Raw genomic sequence first — 13,883 nt, 5'->3', positions numbered from 1 at the left:
GCCTTATTTTACTTGCAATTAACATATACAGATCTTACGATATGAGTCACAGTTTGCTGTAAAACCTATTTAAAACCTGTAAGTCTATTTATGTAAAATCTATAAAACCTATTTAACACTGCCTCTTTTTGAGCCCCCCTGTTTGAGAAGGGTTGAAAAATAGAGTGCCAAGCTCACTTCTATTTGAACATTACTGCTATTTGACAGATACTATTTGACATTCTTGATCTTTACGGACTCATAATGGCAAGTGATCAGTAGATATGTCCACAAAACTGTACTAACATTGACTCGATTACATCGATAACAGTTAATTCGTTCATTGACTCTGTTTGTATTATTGTTCGTTTTCCAACTCATAATTTTTTCTTAATGTTTTCTAACTCTCTTCCAGTCTTTAGAGTTTTTGTTAAAAACCTATATTGCAACACTATAACAATATTTGGTAACTGTATCAGGCTAATGGTAGTTCCTTTTTTATTGCGGTCTTGACACTTCGATGTATATAGGGAAAAAGTTTTCGCATTTACAATGGGAAATGTGCTACTACATATTTTGAGGCTATTTTGAATACATGCGATTTCTCTTTTTTGGGCTGAGAGTTTCTATTCAAAATTGCATTTCGTAAAAGTTCACTCTGCTAAAAAATTGTTTGAATATCAATATGCACTAGCTCATCTGTGCAAAGAAAACAGGTTAAGGTCAGAAGACATTGTGGAAAGTATTGAACAGCCAGAAGAATATGAATATGGTTCCAAACAGATGCAAAAATCAGAATTCAACTGGTCGAACAAACGATGCCAATGTTGTTTTTAAAATGTTAATATGTGTTTTAAAATGTTAATTATGGTTCATTTATGTCACTTGTTCTTTAATTTATATTCGTAGTATTTGATGGATTGTTGTTACTATTACATTATACATTTGTGGATTCATAGAATATTATATTTGATGGCATGATTGCGTTAGTCTGAAATCAGCTTACAATGGATCGACGCTCATAACCCTTGTTCTATTGCACATAAAAAGCCAGTTTTGGCTGCAACTCTAGCAAACATATCGATGAAGGCAATGACCTATTATGCAACTAAATATAGATATAAAACGAAGATATGTCTTCAAATTTAAAATAAAAAAACTTTAAAAATTGCAACGCTGGCTATAAGATCATCATAGGTAGTTGCAAGCAATAGATATTAGCTGGAAAAGACGTGCATGTATCAGCTTCCTCGTGCAGACTTATTTATAGTATTGAAGTACGACAAGCTTAAACAATCTACGATAAGATGAAGGAAAGTTAGCAAACATCTCGCATCCAAAAGGATACACCGCCAGAAGGAGAGTGCAAAATATGGACGATGATCGATTTGCCGGTGAAAGGGTTAAATTTATTTTCTCAACACTGACGAATTTTTTAAATTACAACGCCACCCTTTATTTGAACACCACTTCTAATAAGGCGCCACTTCAAGGGAAGGTTTGGAAAATAGAGCGCCATTGCGTTAAGATAATGGTTTTACGATATTTGTGCTAAAAAAGTTTTTAAATGTTTAAATTTGTACTTTTGTGGATTATATAAATATGTTTAATCAAGACGTATAAAAGTTTATTGCACAGATTAATGTTTGCTAAATTTTGTAGCAAATACCGGCTGTTTATATGCAATAAAAAATGAGTTAAGAGCGCCGATCCATCAAAAGCCCAATTTGAATAATGATTATGGCATTTTCATATAGTATGCTACAACTCTGAAATTTTATGCTATATTGAGATACTTTATTGAATGCTACAAATATATAAAAAACCAGTGATACAAACAACCAATGTTTATAATTCATGCAGAAACAAAAGAATAAATTCTAGAGAGCATCAGTCGCTGTTAAATAACTCTTAGAGTATCTAATCTAGAAGAAAGATGTCTTCAGACTTGAAATCTCCTGTATTGCTAAACTAGTTGATAAACTAACAAGTAAACAATATTTAACGCAGAGTAAAACTCTTTAAAATATTAGCATGTAATAAAGATTGTATCGTAATTATTCTGGTCGATAATTAGTAGTTATATAGCAGATTTATAAAGAATAAAAAGATTTCAATTTATGACAGGGACCTAGTTGATTCGATTGATACAGAATTTCAGTTGTCGTAGATTAGGTTCAGAGAGGTTTGACAGTATATGTGTACAGCGATGTACTTCACTCGCTTGGAAGACATACCGCAGACGGACACAAGGAGACACCTAAATTTTAAACAAAGCATTTATAAATCGTCAGATTTACCAAGGGCTAATAATATTTTTAATCGCAGAGGAAACCTTTAGAATAATAATTAAATAATAATAAATAACATTAGAAAATAGCATTAACCTGGTAAAAACACATTCGAAGCTAAAATTTAATGAGAAAAAAACTTGGTGAGTCTTAAAGGTTGACTTGCAATAAAATTCCCATGTTACAGTTATTTGGTATCAAAAGATTCACCTTGTTTTACTCTGCTGTGTTGTAGGTCCAAAATAAATTATGTGAAAATCTGAATACAAGCGCTTTAAATTTCAAAAACGAACAGTTAATCGCCGCCATCACGTAACCGTCATAGATCGAAATCAGTTTATTTCTCTGACGTAGTCAATCCATTTGGTTATTGTTTTGACATGTCATGTTCTCACGGGAATTAAAAAGCCAATAAAAGACTCAATATATAACTTTTCGTAGCGCTAGTTTATGACAAACGCTTCGGGTTTCACTGAAGAGCCCGTATCAAATATAGATGCTTGCTACTTTACAGTTTTGTTTCGGCTTGGTCTAATCGTCTAGTCGTAATCTGATCATGTGACCCATACTTCCTGCCAAACAGCGTGGATAAATTCTGCAACATTTTTCTGCTATCATAGGTGGCCAACAGGCTCGTCATGTTTATCAGAGGATGATATGCACTCTTTCGAGCCAAGGTTAAAAAATAAAACAATTTTTTACAGTAGGTTTTGAGATATCAGTGCTCAAAATGACAGCATTACAATGATGATTGGTAAAAAATACGCGCAAGAACAATAGACATGATTTTATTGAATGCGTGAAGTATATTTGTGAAAATATTTCGACGAATGAGGTTGCATGAAAGTGTAAACAGAAGCCATCTCGTTCAATTACGTCCCATTTGAGCCATTTTGGAAAGAGATTCTAATCTACTGCAGTTTCGTAATGGCGGCGATTAACTGTTCTTTTTTGAGCTTTTAAGAGTTTGTAATCACATTTCCACATATTTTGCACCTACAAGACAACAGAGTAAGACGTGGTGAATCTTTTGATACCAAATACAGTAATGCTTCGACTTACGAGCTTAATGCGTTCCGAGACTGAGCTCGTATGTTAATTTACTCGCATGTTGGTGCAATTTATTTATATATAGAACCATTAAATATATATTGATTGGTTTCCATACTTTAAAAAATCTAAATGAAACACTCAAAACAAGATATTGTAACAGAAAGAACATGTTGGTTATTGTCCTAATTTACCAAATGCTTTCAAAAAGCACAATTAAAAAATAATGCAAGGAAATGTGATTAATTAAAATGTAAAATTAAATACATACAATAGCAGTTAATGCTAGCATTTGCCAGAGAGGGAGATATAAGTTATATTTCATTACAACAGTCGACTTTGATAAATTTGGAATTTATCAATGTCTTAAAAGACAAACGTAGAATCAAACCTAAAAGCGAACTTTCATTTTTAACTAAACGTAATTAAAAGTTCTTCGGCGTTCGTAGTTTCAAGTTTCTCGCTGGTGAGCAATTTTTCCTTTGTTTCGCTTTCACGACTAGCCGGCCGTTTTAAGATAATCCTATATAAAGACGTTTGCTTTTGTCCCCCTTTCAACATGTTGCGATTAGGACGAACGCAGGTGTCGTAACAAAAGGTTAATGCACGACCACTAGCCAACTTGTCCGAATGTCTATTTTTATAGTTTTGCTAGATAGCACCGGCCTTTTCATATAGCATCGTTTCAGTTACGCTGTCACCGGCCAATTGTTTATCCAATGCCTGAGCAGTCTCTCCATCAGCGGTCGTGAAGATCGCTGCGCCGTTTAGAAACTATGGCCAGTCCTTTTGCGAACTAAATGCCCTGAATATAATCCTTCGGTTTGATAATTATGGATGTATTTCTGTCATATTGCTGAGCTAGCTCAATCACGCATACACATTTTGCATATTTTTCAATAATTTTCCGTTTAATATCAACTGTTATCATTCGCTTTTGCTTTGCATTATCTTTCATTTTACCGGCAAACTTTCAGTCAACGCAGAGTACTTTTAATTCTGCACTGAAAATCGCACAAAAAAAACAAGGTACAAAAGTATAACCTGAGCAGTTAAAAATACAGAGTGATGCTGTTCTCATAAAACACCTCCGGCATACTTGGCAACTGACTCACATGCCCGTATCTCAAACATGGCTTGTATGTTAGTGCTAAAACTTGCTTAAAAGCTGGCTCGTATCTCAAGTTTCTCGCACGTTGGAGCACTCGTAAGTTGAAGTATTACTGTAACTGTAATGTGAATTTTGTTGCAAGTCAACCTTCAAGTTATTTCTACAAGCAGGTACTTGGCTACCAGTAGCTTTATCACATGCAATAGGAGACCCCCCAGTCGGATACAGAAGACTACAATTATCAGCTTATGATTATCCTGAAATAGAATACATAGTGAACTATCAGGATGTAGTTTTCTGTGAGCCACATACAACCTTGATGCAAGGCAAATGGAAGCTATGCAAGGAGAACCCTGGATGAAAGGGACAGTTCACAAAACTTTTGAAGTTGACTCAGCCAGCTGTCCACATCGCTGCTCCATTATCTACGGCCAGCTTTGAAACCAGCAGTAATAACCCTGTTCTCCGCAAGCTGCTATACTTTACTTGCAGTTAACATCTGCAGACCTTACAATCTGAGCTAAAATTTATTTTTGCCAAAAAATTTATTAAATGCTAAATTTGAATGCATGTTTGTGGATTGAATAAATATATTTAGTCAAATCGTATAAAAACTCTGTGCACAGATTCATGTATGCTAAAGTTTGCAGCAAAACCGGCTGTTTATATGCATTACAAGATAAGTTATGAGCCTCGATCCATTGAAAGCCCAGTTTGGATAACGGTCATGGCGTTATCATACGGTGTGCTACATGTCTGTAGTTTTATTAGCTTCGTAGTGATAATCTTTAAATGCTACAAATATATATATTCAAAACAAGCGACATAAACAAAGTTTACAATACATGCAAAAACAAAAATAAAACTTTTGAAAGTTTTAGAAAGCATCAGTTACTGTTCAATATCTTCCAGAGTAGACCTATACAAGCATAATCAATAGACAATAATCAACACAGCCCAAATATACTGAAAGGCATAATGAAACCCAAGTCAATGGAGGAACTGTGTAAGCCATGATTCAAAACTCAAGGACTTCAGACTCTCTGTAGCTTGGAAAGCCGTATTGTTTTAGGATGGAAGAGGGCTGCAGCAAATTGCTTAAACTCTCATAAAGGTGCTTCTGCTCAGTATGCGCTCAACTATGTGCTCAACTATGTGCTCAACTATGTTCTCAACTATGTGCTCCACTACGTGCTCAACTATGTGCTCAACTTCGGAATAAGCGATCGTGCTAAACACTAAGTTTCTTTCTAACTTTTTACAATCTTTATTTTACATACAAACAAACAGACGTACGTCTACGATTATTTGGCAGTTTTCATCTGCATAGCCAGCAGAAAAATGGTTTTATTATTATAAGTGATACAAATAAATACTACATAATTATACTCATACATGAATACATAAAAACATGTGTACATTCAAACATGTGTACATAGAAACATGTGTACATCAAAACATGCGTACATACATGGCCTACATGCATACATACATGCTTACATGTAGCCTATACAGGAATATACACATACATGCATGCATACATACATGCACGCATACATACATGCACGCACATACATACATAAATACATAAAATTGTGTGCTTCGATAAAAAATCTCGACAGATCCAAAACTCATAACAAACTTTCTTTTCAATGAGAAAACAGTTTTCAATGGTTCGAAAAAACCTTTACTTTCAATTGAAAAAGCTTGTCTGTTTGTCTGTTCAGCAAACGCGAATTGTAATAAACTGGCAACTATTATATAATACTATTTAATAAATGGTTACTACAATACAATAAAAGAATTTTGATGTATTTTCTGTTTTCATCTCACCGCTGTTGCTAAAAACCATGAAAAAGTGTAAGAGTAAAAAGTTGGTAAAACTGGTCTTACTTCTAGACTTGATATTTTCAGCCAATTCCAATATTTTCTTGTTTGTGAAATCTGCAAAAACTGCTTGAGAATTTTCGCTTTTCTTGATGTTGTTATGGTTCATCCAGTTCGGCTTTAAAATTGAAGACAAACAGACATGTGTAATGGAATCTGACAGCCACTGACTTGAGAAAGATGACCGAGACCAAGGAATGAACGATATAAAAGTAATAATAATATACATATATTATTATAATATTATTACATATTATTATAATACAGTAGAACTGCGGTTCTCGAATGCTTCGGTTTTCGACCAATTCGGTTTTCGACCAAAAAAATTGAGATTTGTTCGTCTCAGATCTCGAACATAAATTTGATTCTCGACCAAACCGGAACATGCGCATTAGAATTAATTGTTCGGAACAGCTCCAGAAACAGCACGGAAACATTTGCTAACAAAGGGACAAGCAAGTTATGCTTCATAAATTCTTTACCAAAAAGGAACCATCTGGGACGACGTTTCTCTACTGAAGATATTTACTAGGGAGACAACTCCCCCAATCGAGTTACCCTAAATTATTTTTGGAAGAGGATTCTCCTTCAAATATGTGAAGTAAACGTGCCATTGCTGTTTATATTTTCTTTTTCACACGATTTTTGATGTAACTGATCTGTTGCATTCTCTGCTGTTTCATTATCAATTTCTGCAAATTTTGGTATTGCATCTTAACCTAGAATGTTTTCGAGGTTTTTAGGAGCAAAGCATACGAAATGTTTACTTTTTGTTTTTTGTTTCATCATCTAAAAAATCTTTTAATAAAAATAAACATCTATATCTACCCATTTTTATTTATAGTATTTAGTATACAGTAGTTTATTGTGTAAAATGTTAAAAAATACTTTACCGGAGTTGTTTTTTCGGCTTGGAATGGACTAAAATTTAAAAACATTAATTCTGATGAGAATAATTGTTTCGGATCTTAAACAACTCAGTGTTCGAACAACCTTCTGGAACGGATTATGTTCAATAACCGAGGTTCCACTGTATATACTTGTATAATAATAATGTTTTGACAGTTTCATTTGTGTTATATTTTATTTTTATGTTAATGATGTTTTATTCACTATATCAGCGATGGCAGTTTTTAGGTCTGCCAGCGCTCAGGCAAGTGAGAATGGTGCGAGTAGATTCACTGATAGCGGTAATTGAGTAGATGTACATGTAGATTGTTGTTTAATACCATTTGCTTATTATTTGAACTACCCTGGAGTCTTTGGTTTGCCTTTCCAGCTTGTGGATATAAATGGTATAGTTTAAAAAGTGCTAATTCAGAGTAATTATTGGTGACACACTGTAAGAAGGTTCTAGAAAAAGACTGACCAAGAAAGCCAAGCTAATGGGTAACGCCCATAGATATATATACCTATATATATCTATATATATATCTATGGTAACACCGATCGAGACACTACCCTCCATCAGCCAATGAAATCGCCAAGCAATGCCAACCAAGCCAAAGCATCAAGGACCACCTTGGCGTTATCACAGGTGTGATCCGTCACCTTGGCCAAGGACAGACTGCATTAACAAGCAGTAATACTTCACCTTCTGATGAAGGCCAACGCATCCAATACCCAGCTTAGTGCAGCAGTGGGCGCACTGAGTTGGGCTTTGGATGCTACTAGGCAATCAGCCAAAATATAAAAAAATGCTCAGTTTTTTTTATTTTGTGGCCACCTCCTTTCAGATGGAAGATCTCTTCAATTTATACTAATTGAAGTATGTAGATTTCAAATCTGATAAGTGACTGTGGATTTGATTCCCATTTCTTTGTAAAACCAAATCTACTATATAAACGGCAATCGTTGTCTGTGTGTGTATGTGTCCGCTTTATAGATTACCATATTTTTTGGACTATTAGCCGCTACTTTCTTCTGATGGTTTGAGCCATGCGGCTTATATAAGGGTGAGGCTATTCTGTGGTATTTTCTTTCACCGCTAGGGCGCATTAACGGGAATCTCCGGTTAGTACACGCCTCTATACATAATCTATTCATCGGTTTTACACAAAAATCGCGTGATCTTCGGTTAGCGCTCCTCTTTACAGTGCCCAACGACACTTTTCCGTTTTAAACAGCAAAGTTGCTGCCGTGTTAAAGAGCGCTGTCTTGAGTTCTGTGGCCTATACAAAAGTGCCTATACAGCTATACAAATGTACTACTCATTAAATATAATAAATTAATGAGTAGTAATTTACATGCAATTAATATTCACTGCCAACATGTACAGAGAAGGTCACGTAAATGTTTGCTTCTTGCGGTCACTGGAAAAACGGCTCTCACCTACTAAATTTCTACATCAAAAAGATAAGTACTTCTTATTTAATGTTCTATTGTCTATGAATTGCCACACCTCCACTACTTAAAAACGTTGGATTTGCAACTGTTTGTAATAGTAAGCATGTTCATTTTCTTCCGCAGTTGACTTACTTTTACTTTTTTTTCCAGCTATGAGTACCACAGAACTACAGCTACTACAGAATTTGCGCGGGCACTCAGAGAGTTGCGATAGGTGACGGTGAGAAGAAAGCGAGCAGCGTATATTACAAAAAAGCACACCATCTCATGCACTTTTAGAAACGCTTGAAGCAATACAATGATTCCCAAAAAGCCTACTGCCCAAACGCAAGAACAGATTGATTCCCGTATAGAAAGAGACCAAATTCGCAAAGCAGCAGCTAGACAAGCAGAAACTGCAGAGCAAACACAGCTACACCTACAACGAAACAGAATAACAGCTGCTAGAAGAGTAGAAACCGCTGAACAAACACAGGTACATGGAGAGCAGGCCAGAATAGATGATGCAGCTGCTAGAAGTGCAGAGACTGCTGAGCCGACCCAGCAGCGACTCAAATGGCTCAGAGCAGCAGCTACAGCGGCCAGACGTGCAGAAACCTCTGAGCTGATGCAGCGGCGACAAGAACATGATGCACTAGCTACAACAGCTGCTCAGCGAGCTGAATTTTCAGAGCAGATGAAACGGCGACAACAGCAAGATGCACTAATTACAGCAGCTGCTACCAGGCGCCGTGTATGGGCAGAAAAAAGTTCGCACTTGACTACAGTCCTCCAATACAGTATAGGGCCAAATTTTTCTATGGGACGAATGTCCAAAAATGCTCCAGTTGTAATGACTTACATTGGAAAAGCGAGAGGCCATATATGTAGTTTATATAGTAGATTTTATTAATAATAATTTTTATCAACACAACCACATTACTGCTGCACAGTTTGTATTAGCCTGTCTTGACAAACTGTTGTTTTTGCGGAGTTGTCCCCCATCGAGTGGGCGAGCAACACAACAGCTTGTCATAAGACGTACTGCACCTGATGCATCAGCTGCACTTATAGGGAGTTGTTCTCTTCCGTCTATGCGGCTTGGTTGCGATGTTATGTCGGCTGCTCCATTGGTAATCATAACGGATTTTGCACAAAAAATTATGTAGAAAAAAATAAGATTATAACGTTTAACTAGCGACCAGTCTCTGCGGTAAACTTTAGTAGAACTTGAACACTTAGACAACAACAGCGACTAAACATGCCGTTATTTGTGCGCTCAGTCAGTTTAATTTCTATTTTTGTATCAGTCAGTTTTATTTGTTCTTATGGATTTTATTTTCAATTTATTTTATTTTCAAGTTCTGCTAAAGTTTACAAGAGAGTTTTAAACAACCAACAGTCTTTGGTTAAACGTTGTAATTTTATTTTTTTCTACATAATTTTTTGCGCGAAGTCAGTTATGATTAGCAATGAAGCGACCGACATAACATCGCAACCAAGCCGCATGGACGGAAGAGAACAACTCCCTACAAGTGCAGCTGATGCATCAGGTGCAGTACGTCTTGTGACAAGCTGTTGTGCTGCTCGCCCGCTCAACGGGGGACAACTCCGCAAAAACAACAGTTTGTCAAGACAGGCTAAGTTTGTATATACCATGTCACAACACAGGCTATAGACAAAGAACTGGTGAGTTATGATTAGTGTTTTAAAGGTTGACTTGCAACAAAATTCACATTACAGTTATTTGGTATCAAAAGATTCGCCATGTCTTACTTTGTTGTGTGGTAGGTGCCAAATATGTGGAAATGTGATTAAAAGCTCTTAAAAGCTCAAAAACAAAAAGCCGCCGTATATTGGAATCTCTTGATTTCGATGACGTATCCCCGGATTTTGGTTATTGTCTTGTCACGTGATGTTCTCGCGTGAATTGAAAGGCCAATACAAAGCTCAATATCAAACTTATCGTAGCAATAGTTTATGACAAACACTTCGGGTTCTACCTAAGACCCCGTATCAAATATAGATGCTCGCTACTTTACAGTTTCAGCTTGTCCATTCCGTCCGACATTCAACATACGCGTACATGTCCGAGTTGCGATCATAAAAAATGTCAAATTCTGAAGAGTTAAGACCCTGGCGTTTCGAGCCCGACGCTCTATCTGAAGAAGATCCTCAACAGAATCAAACCTCCCAGCAAGTAAGCACCGCCACTAGCCAGCTCTTATGTGCCAAGCTAGCTAGTAGTAATAGTTTTAGCTTGAGAGTGATAGAACGAATATTATTATTATGTATATGATTTTAATGATGATAATTATCGCCTCATATTGCGAAAAAATAATTAAATTTTTTCTCGAATGACAACATTAACAATTTTAATATTTAAATCTAGTGCTGCACTGATATACTGTTGGATAACATCGATCTGATGTATTAGCTATGGTTGCATAGACATATCTGTTCATTTCTTTAGGAGCTAATACCATCGGCTACAGAGTGGTGTGTCTGCAAGCGCTGTCAAGACATGCCATCTCTTCCTGAATGTTTGTGCTGCCATGATGCTGAGTTTGCGCATCGTCTCCGTGACCGCGGGGAGCATGAATGCTTGTGTATGCATCCTGGTGTGGACGAACTTGTGGCGCCTGCACCCCTTGAGTTGGGGTGGAATAATTACTTGCGATATTTAATGCCAACAACACCAAAGCTATGCTAATGTGTCAAGCATCATCTACAATTCTTGCGTTACACATTTAATGCGTCGGTTGAACACACATATTCTGAACTCGTGGAACACAAGGAGAACTGTTATATTTGGCTTGTACACTTACTACAGTATAGAGTGTATTAGTTTTATGATTTTATTATATAAAGATTGAGATTATTTTGATGATCAGCAATTATTGTTTTTCAATAATTGTTTTGGTAGATAATCTATTCCCATTTGGAGAGCCATCGCCAAATGCTTGGAAAAGGTTGTGTGCACACCGCAATCTTGTGTTTTGGCTTATGCCGCAAATTCGTCGCGATGAGCGACAGCCTCTACCTGCCTGCTTGGTGTCTAAGATTCGGGCTCTTTTCCCACCAACGGATGATGAAGAAGAGTTTGCAGACTGCGTCTTTAAGGATTTCTGCTATGGCGATGAAGAGACTCAACGACTTTGGTAAGCGGTGAAACCAATATGCGTTCCTCTATGTATGGTATTTGTTTTTATTTTATGAAATCAGTGATGGCAGATTTATGCACATTGATCATGTGATTTTAAATATGGAAGCAATGTAACAGCAATTTACTAACAAAAATTAGTTTGTTAGCTACATGGTGTGTAGTCACCATGTGGCTCAGCCTGAATAAAAGTAAAATAATAAAATGACAATGCAATAAAAATGAGTACCACCTATGATATAGAGTTGATCTAGAATTCTCAATCAAAGTCGTTGAGTCTCTTCATCGCCATAGCAGAAGCCCTTGAACACATAGTCTGCAAACTCTTCTCCATCATCTGTTGGTAGGAAAAGAGCCCGAATCTTAGACACCAAGCAGGCAGGTAGAGGCCGCCGCTCACCACGACGAATTTGCGGCATAAGCCAAAACACAAGCTTGCGGTATGCACACAACCTCTGTAACAACATCCGTTGTAATGGACCTCACTCTCAGGCCGTGGGCAATTAGATCGGACTGGCATCGCTTGAAGCCTTCCAGCTCCATGGCGTTAGAGCTGGTGGTCTCCGTTGACTGCGAAGTAAAGAAAGTTATGACCAAAAATTACTTTCACATTATTTGAATGAATTATTTAGCTAGATCAGCAACTTCATGTTTAGGTATTGATAACTACTAAAAAATTTGGGTTTTTGTCAGGCTGTAAAGGAAAAACTATCAAAGTTTTACCTTGACAAGATGGCTGCTGACTATTAAACCGCAGCTCTGATCCATCATAGTGTAGGCCCCGTATAGTGCGCAATGCCCCGGACTATCGCATCTACCGTCACTTGCCAAATCAAGCTCCTAATCGATTGCTGCCATCAATCCCTCGTTATGCAGGGTGTACTGCTCAGCAATACACTGTAAAATATTGTAAAACTTCATTATACAAGATTAGTTTGTATCATTATCATTAGTCTAAGAATGTAGAATCCTCTTCCCCCTTTTTGTGCTATATTATGATAACGAATCAGAATTTTAAATTATAATATATTTTGCTTGAAGAATGACATATTTTAATTTCAAGAAAAAAATTGTTTCTAAATGTCGTTATTCATTTAGTTTGCCAAGCTTTTACTCACATTTTCCAAGTTTATGGGTAAATATTAACACTCACACCATGTAAGTATTCTCTTTGTTGGTAGAGGCAAACGCTGTGGCTTGGTATCGCGATGTTCAGGAGCGACAGAAAACGGAGGTTCTGCGTAAGGCATCCGCCAGAAAAGAGTGATGCAGCTGCCAGCAGGGGGTTGATGACGTGAGCTCTGTTCACCCTGGCAGTTGTTTCCCAAGTGTACGATTGGTGACAGGAGGCACATGTAACCTTGAACTCTATCCATCCGCCTTCTCGCACCATCGTGAATGAGCAGGGGAGGGCTCAGGCGTGGCAGTGAAATAGTCGCTAGAGTGCTGTCACACTTACTATTATTTTCTCCACTTTGAAGGAGGATTCGGGTCTGAAATCACAACACAATAGTTGACTTGCAATAAGATTTGTACAACATCATTTCCTGTTATTATCATATTTGCTTGATGAGAAAAAGAATAAATTTATAGCCATGCAATCATGACACAAAATTTACAAAACCTTATCAGAATCCATGATACTGTAACCATAAAAATGTGAGTAATAACTCTATGGATATTCTTTATATTTTGTCAAGTTTGGTTAAGTTCAGCTCTATCTGACATGTAATTGGAGAGCGTTTGACACTGGCCAACATAGCGCTCAAACTCTTCCTAGTCTTTAGTGGTTGGCACAAACTCTTCATCATCTAATACTAATAATAATAATCTAATAATATTGATATGCTATTAACGATGATACCAGAAAATGATTAACTATTTTATATAACATATCTTTAAGTGAGTGGGGGTTTAGAAATTTGGCGAAATTAATCGTGAAACAACATTATTTTATCAATTATAGATCAATATATTACGTTTTACAGATAGATATGCAGTATGAATTAGTTTTGTTATTATAATAAAAATAATACACGTAATTAAAAAGATAAAATACTAATAATATCCTATTACA

This window comes from Watersipora subatra, chromosome 5, assembly GCF_963576615.1.
Source record: "Watersipora subatra chromosome 5, tzWatSuba1.1, whole genome shotgun sequence".
NCBI lineage: Eukaryota > Metazoa > Bryozoa > Gymnolaemata > Cheilostomatida > Watersiporidae > Watersipora > Watersipora subatra.
The sequence above is the reverse complement of the archived record's forward strand: the minus strand, read 5'-3'. Positions refer to the sequence as shown.